The sequence below is a fragment of the Protopterus annectens genome, chromosome 1.part1 (genome assembly GCF_019279795.1).
Source record: "Protopterus annectens isolate FY-2018-M chromosome 1.part1, PAN1.0, whole genome shotgun sequence".
Lineage (NCBI taxonomy): Eukaryota > Metazoa > Chordata > Ceratodontiformes > Protopteridae > Protopterus > Protopterus annectens.
This window is the reverse complement of record NC_056726.1, coordinates 424,468,770-424,481,269: the sequence shown is the minus strand read 5'-3', so window position 1 is coordinate 424,481,269 and position 12,500 is coordinate 424,468,770. Positions and strand designations below refer to the sequence as shown.

At 38.8% G+C, this 12,500-nt stretch overlaps 1 protein-coding gene across 1 annotated transcript in view; it reads right to left on the bottom strand.

Annotated features, from left to right (window-relative positions):
• The window catches only part of DESI1 (desumoylating isopeptidase 1), a 418,723-nt gene that overhangs the window by 405,254 nt on the left and 969 nt on the right, over nt 1–12,500 (bottom strand). The window lies entirely within an intron of this gene.

The window sequence follows — 12,500 nt, the reverse complement described above, 5'->3', positions numbered from 1 at the left end:
ACCCTTGAGACTTCTATTCAAAGCCCAGAAATATCACAATCCTTTACTCTACCACTCTCTAAAGACCATTTACTGAAAATGCTATGCAAGACCAAAAATACTTAACCATGGGACCTGACAATATACCTGGCTGCTTAATTAACAGTGTGAAACATGCCCTCACAGACATACTCATAAGACTGCTTAACATAAACTAAGCTACTGGATTTTTCCCTGATGAATGGTGCCCAGCAATGGTGATGTCCCTCCATAAGGGTAGCCTTACAACTAACCTGGGTAATTACAATAATAGCCTTGCAATTCTCATCTGCAAAGCCATGGAACATATTATAATTGACCTCAGATTGTCATATCAAGAATATTGTTAGACTTGATACTCCCAACTGTTTTGTGAAGAGTAGAACTCCTGTATTTAATATGGTAAATTTCATTGAAAGGGTTATAAAGGCTGCAAATTGCAGCCATGCAGTACACTTGGCGTGCAAGGTCTTTGACACCATTCCCCATGCTGACATCATAAAAAGCTAAATGCTTTAAATATTGAAGCATATGTGGCAAGATGGATAGTAAATGGGCAGAAAGACAAAACCCACAATGTTTGCTGCAGGTGCATCATCAAAAAATATGAAACTATCCAGCGGTGTCACTCGGGGCTCGGTGCTGCTGAGATCAGTGCTTTTTTTTTTTTTTTTGTATTGGCAAACAACTGGAAACTTAGGGTTGGTGTTAAGTCACCCTATGACTGGATGTGTAGCTACAACTTTACTCCAGGATTAACCAGTATAGCTTTAGTACAACATTATACTCGCATTTTGTATGTGTGTGTGTGTATATATATATATATATATATATATATATACCCAGTCAGGTATTGTACTACAATATATTAATACAGCAGCCTCACTCCACACGCACCAGTAAGTATAATGCTCTGAATTCCACTACAAATACAGCAAAGTTTGTTGAGACACATGTATACTACAATATAACCTTCTTGCAAGCTGGATGTAAGAAAATATGCAATACACATTAAAATGTGTTACAGTGAATGGAAAAATAGCAAAGCTTGACTTCAAGTTCTATATTACAGTCACACATCACGTTTCACAGCATTAACATTTTGGACCATTAGTCCAATGAAAAAGGAAATGGATGACAACATAGGCACTCATTCCAACATGAGATCTGGGCATCAAGCTCTTAGATGGCAAATAGGCCTTGAGCTTGTTCACAAAACATATTAAATTACAACTTCCACTGCAGCACAGTGCAATAACAACAATCCACAGTAGATTATATGTGTAAAACTGCAGCACTGTTCTTACTTCCGGAAGTATAAACTATCCAAAGTCCCAGAATGAATCTGAGAAAAAAATCCTACAAAAAGGTGCAGTACAGATATTTAACATTAAGTTATGTGATGGCACACAGTCAAACACTGGAGACAAAGAAGAACAAAACACCTAAACGGTAACCATTTGAAATGTCAGGACTCACTAAAGAGAATCCTGAAATACGGGGACTGAATGGTCTAAAGAACAGGCTTACATATACTAAGTCCCAAATGCCATTTCTCATAATATTCCCTTTTGTCTGAGGTATGGCGATCTCAGTTCAGGGGGGTTGGGGTCTTGCCTCCCACATGGGGAGTGCAGGGTAGGCTTGCCCCCCTCCCCCCACAAAAAGAAGTTTTAAGGAGAAGACCGATCTTCGAGATTCGCTCTTCTCCTGTGTTTTCGGTCTTATTTTTCTGCATGTTGGCACTTGGTATTTCGAGTGCAGACATTCCAAAACAAAGCCCTAGTAAACTACAGCAGAAAATCTGTACTGCCACAGAATGTCCCACATTGACAAGTGCTCATGAAACTTGCCACAAATTAATTTCTATCCATGTTGCCCATTCTTTGAAAATAAAAAGAAAATACACTAACACGCTCATTTGTGTGCACAAATATCATTTCCAACCTACAGTCTTTTACTGGAAAACACTTATGGTTCATAGGAATCTGTTGCCATAGCATATCATGATATATTCAGACCCAGGCAGAGTGAATCACAACAGTTTCAGTACACACTTAAAATCTAATTCAACTTAAATGACACAGTACAGAGAAAGGGGTTTCCCTAGAATGCATAGTGCCTACTTGATGGGTTTGTTTTTAATTAAAAGAAAAAAAGGAGTAGGAAATTAAAGAAAAAGCTGAAATGATTGCCATGTCAAGAGAAAGGCACATAAAGGGGCACCTCACATGGTCTACAACAATGGTAACCCATGGTCAGTTAGCAACCAGGTCATGGGTGCCGGAACCATAGGATGAGGAGGGGGCAAGAGCCCTCCCCACTTTCAAAAGCTACCCAATATGCCCTGAAACTGCCACCAGAGTAGTAATTACATGGAATCATTCTCATTAGCTTTTCTGAGGTAACTGCAAGCTCTGTCAGTCAGAGAGAGACAATCTGAATAATGGAAACTACTATGCAGGTGTTTAAGGCATTACTGATCAACTTCTTTCATCAAGAAATTTGGATAAAGCCAAAAATGACATAGGAATAAAGGCCAAGAACTATGGACAATTTTAAACTATTACTCATTTAAAATGTAAACAGAACAGGTTTGGCATCAGCATGCATTTCCTAAAAAACAGAAGTCTAAAACTTTAATGTATGGCGCTGCATCAGTGACAAGGCTGCAATAGTCTGCATGCCTCTCAACATTTGCTCAAAAATTCTGGACAAAGTCTAAAATAGTGTGTGATAAAGGGCCAAAATTAGGAACAGATTTTAAATATTACTCTTACCAACTTAGCTGCAAAAAGAACAGGTTTTGCATTAGTACATATTTTCTGATGTATATGAAATCTCATACTTAAATATTTCATTATTTAGTAAGCACAATCCTCAATGGTTTTCCAGAAAACCACATATTTTTATGAGGCACAGGCCAAAAGCATGAGTCAATAATCTGGACATTCTGTGAAATGAAATTGAAAGTCATGATGCTGACTGATTTACCAGAAAATCAAATATTTTACGAGGCACGAGACAAAAATATGAGGCAAAATCAGGGATAACCTACAAAATTCTGGACAGTTTATTTGTTTATTGACTGATTTGCTGTTTATTTACCAGGTAAGTGGGTTGGTCTATTAACCCTTTTTAAACACAACCCAGGATCAATAGCAGTAAAGACAACATTTTTCAAAAGTATAGTTAGACATTGTGTTTATTCCCTTTCACCCACCAAGTACCAGGATAGGTTTTCGCTCTCCTGTCCAATAGCTTTTTTTTAGGCAAGATTTTCCAGAGAGTTACATTTCTCTGTGCTAGACTTACAATGTAGAAATCATTTTGCTATATTTAAATTATCCACTCATTCTCTTACATCCACTTTATACTGTGTCAGGTTCATTATATGTAGGCGGACATGTCCTGACAAGCTATGGTTTCCATAAACACAGCTTAGATTGATAGACATTCCAAGACCAACTAATATTATGACTATTTATACCTTGCAATACCCTCCCTTCTGATGAAGTACCTCTTTTTTCCAGGAGAGACATACCAGTACAACACAGAGTAAATTTGAGGTTACCCATTCAGTCACTAGTTTATGTTTAAAGTAAGATAGTGAATCTCACTGCTTAACACGTAGGGGAAGCTTATTCCAACGGTTTGAGAGATGCTGACATAAGCATGCTGCTCCGCTGTACTGTATTTATCTGTTGGTGAAGGTTAAGGTCTGGTTCTAGTATTGGCGAAGATAATGATCTTGTGGAAAAACAGGAGGTCCAGTGTAACTGGGTCTCAAATGGTACAATAAGCAAGACAGATCTCCCCTCAAAAGTCTGACACAGAATAAAGGGAGATGGTTTCCAGGCTCTCTTGGTAGCAAAGGGAATTTAGGCCTGTAATTGTATTGGTTACCTTTGGGGTGTTTCTAATTATTTGATACGGTTAGTGAGACACATCCTAAAGGTGGGTGTTGTACTTGATAACTGGCCTGATCAATGCAGAGTATAACGGAGTGATTACCTCTTTAGACTATGATGATATTCCTTTGAAATTAGGAGGGCTAAATAAAATTAATTTCCTGACAACTGTCGTCAAATGATAGTCAAAAGGGAGGGAGCTATCAGCCCAAGTTTCTAGGTCGCCGATAACATTTTCATTTTTTTAGTGGTCTGTTGGCTAACAGTATGACAGAGGGAGGTGCTGTCTACCTAAAGTGACACTGTACTTTTTTAGCATTTAGTTTGAGCTCATTTGTACTATGCCAAGGGTTTACTTAGGAGAGTGAATTCAGGAGAGTTTGGGTATCACTGAGTGACTTAACAACAACATCCAATTTGCATCATCTGCAAACTTTAAGAGCAAATGGTCTTGGCTTTCCACTTGGGATATCTGAGAAGAAAATACCAAAAACAAGAAGTCCCAGGGATGAGCCCTGAGACACCACTGGTAACTTTCATACTTACTGATGAGGCATTTGCAACTAGCACTGTCTTTCAGCCAGCTTGTTTTCCATCTTACCACATATGGTTAATTTTTACAGCAATTAGCTTTGGTATGATGCTATCATGGGGAATGGTGTTGAATACACCACCATGGCCACCATCTACAACCTCTGTAACTCTTTTGAAGAAGTTTACCAGGTGAACTAGACAGGACCTACCTTTCAAAAAGCCAAACTGTTGGGAGTGAAATCAAGCAAGAGTCTTGATATCACAGTTCATGAGGTTAGTTATGATACACCCTATTGTTTTGCAGATGAGGCCTGTAAGGCTGATAGGACTAACTACCTAGGTGAGTGGTAAGGCCACCCTTACCAAGGGGCATCACCACTGCAGTGTGCCACTCATCAAGGAAAAAGACAGTAGCTAGACTTAAGTTAAACAGGTTGAGAAGGGTCTGCAATGGCACAGCACTATTATGCATCCAGGTATATGATATGTAATAGTAAATAAACATACAGTCAAAAGGATTGTTGTATACCAGAAATCTGACTAAACCAAGCATGTCACATTTTTTCTTCTGCAGGTGTTCCAGTGTTATGAAATGATGAATGGAGAGTAACAGACCTTGGTGAAAAGCTATGTGATGTATAAATGGGGAAGTCCCTAGCAGTACTGAATATACTGACTCTGACTTTTGGTGAAATTAAACCCTTGGAAGAGATAGACCCCATGCTGTCTACTGTCCCCCCCATGCTGTCTACTGTCCCCCCCAGTGTGCCCCCTACTTCCAGCCCACTCTGGCCTTGGCACACCATTTAGGGTACTTTTTCCCTAGTTTTCTCATAGTTGTACTCTTCACATTCTTCATGCATTATTTCAATGTATCCTATCTGTCCAAGATTATACCATAATAAATGAGGAGGAAATAATCACATTACGCAACAGGCTTAAGCCCCCCACCCCACCCCCCATTGGATTTTAGAGCTTATTTTCAAATCTTTTAAGACAACGATGGCCTGAACAAAACCTGTAGCGGATGAAAGAAATTCTCTTACTCTTCACTTTCTTCCTACATCCTTTCAACTCTCCCTAAATGGCCAAGACAACAGTGTAATGGAGGCTGCCTGGGCCTTAGAAGCCATGGGATTCTAGATGCTGTGAGGTACATTTTAGTTCCTTTTATTACAATTATGGCATGGACACAAATCTAACTAACTAAAGAAATTCATATTTTCTTTCAAGGAAGAATAAGTTGTGCTCAAAGCTTAATGATCAAATTTGACAAAACAGTTATTCCCAACAAACTGAGAAGATAAATGCTTACAAAGATACATGAATCATCTTCCATCTCCCTGTCAAAATAACAAAAGAAAAAAAGATAGTCACCCTCTGTGTAGCCCTCTGATGTTAGATCAAGATAATGAATGAATTAATGGCCTCAGTCATATATTTCAAGTTGCTGCTATCAGACATCATACAGCTCGCATCTTCACCCCCACCCCTAAAAGACAGATGTCATCTGTGTATCCATTTGACAACCAGAGTAAAGCAACATACTTCTGCTTATTGATTTATCTGTATATTCGTAACACGCCAAGTTAACCCTACCTCCTAAAGTTAGCCACCTGTACAGACACTTCTGATATGTGATTTTGAGGGAAAAAATATCAGTCATGTAGTGCAGCTTGTTGCTACTAGACAGTACAATGCCCCTACACAAGCTATAGTGATGTTGTGTTCATACCTGTGAGGTATGATTTTGTGAAAATTAAGGAAATAATTACCACTCTGTCACAGCCCCACAGAAGCAACAGTGACCTGCTGTGCATACCTCTGATGTTTATTTGTAAGCAAACTTTAAGAAACAATGAGCACACTTTTCTCTGTTCCAAACAAGTGATAGTGATATTCTGTGCACACCTCTGAGGTTTGATTGAGAGCAGAATTTAAGAAATAATAATCTCACTGTTCCATGCCCCTATGGCCCACAAAAATAAGTTATAGTAACCTTCTGGGCACACCTCCAAATACAGCCAGTGTTGAACATATGAGGCCAGGGCAGAAGCCCTCCATAGGCCTTTGTCAAACTTCACTTCTACAACCTGGGTTGTGGACACTGCCAGGATCCAGATGTTCTGTGATGGATTTTATATCTTACTTTTGAAAGATAATGATCTGTAGTGTATGGATCACTGTGATTATTCTTTGAATTTGGGACATTGAAAATGCTCTTAACAAGCTTTTATTAAGCACCTCTTGCTACTGCTGAGCTCAACACTTCATTTAGATTTATTTCTAAATCCAGACATTCCTATCACTCACCTGTGTTGGCTGCTTTGTGTGTGACAACAGTTAAATGTGTTACAGCACTACTCCACTTTCCTTCTCTAACGTCTGAATACATGGCTACTGGATCACATACCATGCAGGTGCAACATTTGCTTCATTTGTACATTTCTATGAAATTTCTGTGCAGTCATTCCAAATACAAGTCACATTTACACTACATCTTACATCATGGGTATATTTCTGTTATAGTAGTAGACAGACTGCCCTTTTAAATTACTAAGTGCCCCTTACGCATTCCACATTCAGCAGCTTCTGGCACAACTGAACCAGGTGCAGAAGAACCACTGGAGGACAAGTAAGAGCAGTTAATAAACTATCTTTCCTCTCTTGTGAGGAAGTCATGAGTTTTTGCATGGTCTAGCAGCCATTACCAGATAAGACTGCGTCTTGCATCAGACTTCAATGGCAGAGGAGTGATATATCCATAGGTTTCCCTTACAGACGTCACCACATATTAGGCACTATGGGAAGGGACCAACAGTGAGTAAGACACAATAACCTTTAGAAAGAAGCTAAGGAGGACAGCAGTAGATGGTCCTCCCCAACCCACAGCCTGATGTCAGCACAGGGGTATCAACATTTTTTCTTGAAAAGACACCAATCAAATCAGCCACCACAACCTCTTTCATATCTACCTCTGTAATAAAATTAACAGACTCCAAAGGAAACATGTGAAATTTAACTCAGTAAAATATCTGCAATAAATAAGTAGTTAGCATTTTCAGTCAGATTTCAAGCACATCAAATGCCATAATCTTCATATCAAATGGACATCTCAGGAATCGTCTTTCCTATTTCCCTTAAAACACCACCATACCTCTCAACCCATTTTCATGCAAAAAATCTAAACAGGAGGTCATGTCTGTTAAATCTGGTCAACTTCTTTGAGATGGTCACAAAAGCCATGGACAAGGGGAAGACAGTGCACCCTGACCTGGGCAAATCCTTCAACACTATTCCCCACTCAGGCATAATAGATAAACTCTCTCAACTAGGCATCAATCCATATGTTACCAGATGGGTAGCAAACTGGCTCATTGATAGAACCCACCTAGTCAAAATAGGGGAAGCCACCTCAAGCAGTAGACCAGTAACAAGCAAAGAAGCATAGGGATCGGTCATGGGGCCTCTTATTTGAAATATACATTTCTGAGGTGTAGGCCAAAACCAATGGGCTATGGCTGATCAAGTATGCAGATGACTGCAAGCTGAGGGCCGTCATCAATTCCCCTAGTGATGTGGACATCCTCCAAGAGGGTCTCACCCAAACAAATGACTGGTGCCAGAACATGGCCTCAAGCTGAATACCAATGCATCATCATCCCCTTTGGGGAGAGTGATGTACCCACAAATTATCACATTAATAACATCCTATGCATGCAATCAGTCATGAGGGATTTGGGCATCCAGGTTGATGGCAACCTGATGTTTGACCACCATGTTGCTTCCTTTGTACAGAAAGCTTTCTACATGGCCCCACCTTATAAGTAAGGGTATCTCATCCAGGGACAAGAAGGTCATAACATCCCTGTATTATTCCCTTATAATGCCCATTACGGAGTACAACGTCCCTTTTGGCATGTACCTTGCAAGGTATACGCAGCAGCTAGTGATCACAAAGGTTTCTCACCAGGAGAATCCAGGGCCTCAAACATCTATCCTACACTGACAGACTCAGTTTCATATAGACTCCGCAGAGGTGACTTTGTCTGGCATACAAAGCAATCTCAGACCCTGTCTTGATGGGACTGCTGCATATCCGCAACTCAAACTCCACTCGAGTAACCAGCATACGTGACATCAATAGGACTTGTTGGCGGGACAGATTTGTGTCCCACAGACTTCCCCATCTGTGGAATGGACTCCACCTCCACATAAAGCAGAGTACCTCATTAACCCTTTTTAAGCACAACCTGGATACTGGATGGAAAACAGAAAATACACCCCTGGGATTCCACCTGTGTCCCTGCTGGACTGGGACATCGAGTGTTGACTTGGCTAAACTCTTGCTAGGCTTATAAGGGCTTCACGGCCAACAGCCTAGTAACTTCCTAAGATCCTATGAAATATTGTTCTTATAAACTCAGAAAGTTGCCAAAATAACAAGATTTGTGTTAACATCCTTCAGAAAATGCATGCTAAGTGTGAAACTCAAATGTATGCCATTATTTACTGACATCAATCCTCAGTGATTTGCCAAAAAAATCACAAATTTATGAGGGACAAACCAAAAATATGAGGCAGAAATCTGGACATTCTCTGAAAATCAGGACAGTTGAGAGCTATTCACACCACACTTACTCAACTGATAAGCTCACCAAGCAAAAGCACTTTTTCTACACTGATGGCATGGGGTATGGTCTGGTAACATGACTTGCTCAAAGTCATGAAAAATACAACAGATGACTGACAGATATCAAATCTTGTTATTTTCTAGTCATATCACTCTGTGCTATGGTAATGATAATCATAAATATTTTAAAAATATGTTGACAATCATTATACTAAATAATTGGTGTACTGACTCTGAACTCACAACTAAACTCTAACTGCAGCTGTACTGTAGTCCACATTTGTTTATCCTGCAGCTTAGCAAAGAATGCAGGGGAAAATATGGAAAAGTAACTTCCTGGACTAATGCCATCATTTTCTACTAATCATGAAAAAGAAAACATGAATGGAGAAAAAAAATCCTGAAGTGTTATGTCAACGAATACCCTGTGTTCCTACTGCTACCTTAAACAGTGGTAAAAATATTCCCTGTAGACATACAAGTCTTTACTCAGGAATTATAAAGAACCTACATACTGCTATTATTTTCCAGCAATATATTGTATATATAACAACATAAAGTTGCGGTGGTACAGCGGTAGCGTTGTTGCCTCACAGCAAGAGGTTCTCCTGTTCGATTCTCAGCTGGAGTGCCTTCTGTGTTGAGTCTGCATATCCTCCCCGCGGTCAAGTGGCCTCCGAAAGACATGCGTGAATGGGCGTGCCTTCGCTGAAGGTCAGCCGTCGGGCTAGCAACTTAGCACCATAAAAATCTACTGCCAATCATTAGCAGACCGGAGTTCCGCTGTGGCAACCCCTAACCGGGAAAAGCCGAAAAGGCAAACAACAACTCAGTGCAGAAACACTGCATGTATGCCTACTTGCCATTAAATACTTCAAGAACCTAAACAGAGTATTACTTCACAGCAATTATCTATTTATCCTTTGTTCACAGCAATTATTTATTTATCCTTTGTTGACCGGGTTAGTTCCATTAGACTGGTGTCCTCTTTTCAGCCAAAACCTGAGGCGGTATTTATACTACTAGGGAAAATTTGGCCACGGCTTCTGGGAACTCTCCCTACTTTTTACAATAGTTGCCATGGGATCCTATACATCCACCTGAGCTACCACCAACTCCGAACCATACCTCTCAACCTCTTAGCTCAAGAAATGTGGACAAAGCCAAAAATAATGGAGGGGCAAAGGCTTAAAATAGAGACAATTTTTTAATATTGCTCTTAGAAACTTAGAAAATTGCTAGATTTAAAGGTTTTGTATTACCATGATTTTTTGAAAGGATATGAAATCAGAAACTAATGTCTGTCATGATTTAGTGAAGCCAGTCCCCACTGATTTTCCAGAAAACAACAAAAAATTTATGAAGAACAGACCAAAAATATGAGGCAAAAATTTAGTCATTCTGCAAAAATCTGGACACTTGAGAGGTATGCTCTGGAATGATACCAATACATTTTATAAAACTGTATGAACAAACTGCTGCGTGGTTTGCACAGTGAAAAGCTGAAGCCTCCTCTTAAAAAGGCACACCAAATGACAAAAACTAATTTTGGGTATGTATGTATTTATTTATTTATTACACTTTCATGACCGGGATAGTCCACTTGGCCTGGAAGAGCCAGTTTTCAGTGGAGGCCCAGTGAGAAAAGCTCCACAGGATATAGACAATTTTACAACAGTTATACAAAAGTAAATAAAGTAGTAAAACTGTGAAAAAAAATGTCATAACATGATTTACAAAAGTGAGATTCATGTAGTCTGAACATATTAAAAGTAAAGGCATTTCAGGTGAAAAAAAAAACGTAAGTAAAACATTTTTGTACAGATAAAAAACAAGCTTTTTTGTTTTTATTTTTTTTTGGGGGGGGTGTTAGAAATATGAGGAGAGGACACAGAGAAGAAGGTGAGAGAGATAAAAGGTGGTATATAGTGGAGAAAGGGAGTGGGGTACAGGGTAGAAGAGGAAGTAGAGGTAAAGGGTAAGAAGGCACAGTGATAGAAGGTTGAGATATATAGTGCATTGGAGATATATGTGGAATATGGGCTGACATAATGCAGTAAAATGGAATTTGGCTCTAAAAACTGATTTTTATTGCATTGCTTTTAACACAGAAAAGCATTCAGTATAGCAACCACAGTTAAACAATTTAAAACAGAAAATCATTAATTTATAAATAATAAATTATGCCAAATAAATTAAGACGGAATTAAAATCACATCATACTTAAATAGCATGCAACAGCTTTCAAAACTGATTTAAAATCATTAAAGCTATTTACTCTTCTTAAAAGAAAAAGAATATACCCCAAATAAAACAAAATAGCTATTCTAAGGCCTGCAAAACTGTAGTGTGACATACGTACAGACAGCAGTTTACTGGGCATGACAGGTCACCTTAGCATACCTCTCAGCTGTACAGATTTTTGCAGAAAGTCCATATTTTTTGCCTCATATTTTTGGTTTACTGGCAAATCATTAAGGTTGACGTCAGAAAATAATGACAGACATTTGAGTTTTAGACTTAATACTCCTCTGAAAATTCATCCTAATGCAAAACCTGTTATTCTACCATTTAAGTTTGAAAGCACGTTTAAAAATTGTCCCTATTTTTGGGCCTTTGTGCCCCCATTATTTACAGCTTTGTCCAGATTTCTTGCTCTAAGAGGCTGAGAGGTATGCAGCCTACAACATAAACCTAGTATAAAAGCTACAGCAGGGTGATGAATACAATACATTAGAATCTGGTAAACCAACCCCCAGCACCAACAAACAACAACACTTCAATACCATTTTGCATGGCACTCCACTAGAGACCAGCACAAAAAGATCTTGATCACTAATATTACAGATTTCTTGACTCAATGAAATCACAAAAGTTCTTACTCTGTAATGATTACAATATAGGACTTACTACAGTCACAAAAGTTCCATTACCCAGTATATGACAACTTCCACAAATATACCTAATATTTGTAATGATTACAATATAGGACTTACTACAGTCACAAAAGTTCCATTACCCAGTATATGACAACTTCCACAAATATACCTAATATTTAACTACTATATGATATACTGGACAATAGAAAGCACACTCTTACACAAATGTTTATGAATTTCAATCCTAATGTAGCCAGTGGCCTATGCAAAGTCATTGCTGACTCTGGGATGACTCAGTAAGTTTATGTACAGTGCAGGAAGTTAAACAAAGTTATCTAAGTTATGGATTTTTAGGCCTTTAGGAATTTACACATTAATTCTACTAGCTCTTACTATGTACTTTTAAGTATGCACAGCAATCCAAAATGTAATGCTAATCATGTATTGTCAAGAAACTGCAGCAAGAGCAAACCTTATTAATTCATTGAAATTGGACACCTGTCACTTGTTTATCATAAATTACAA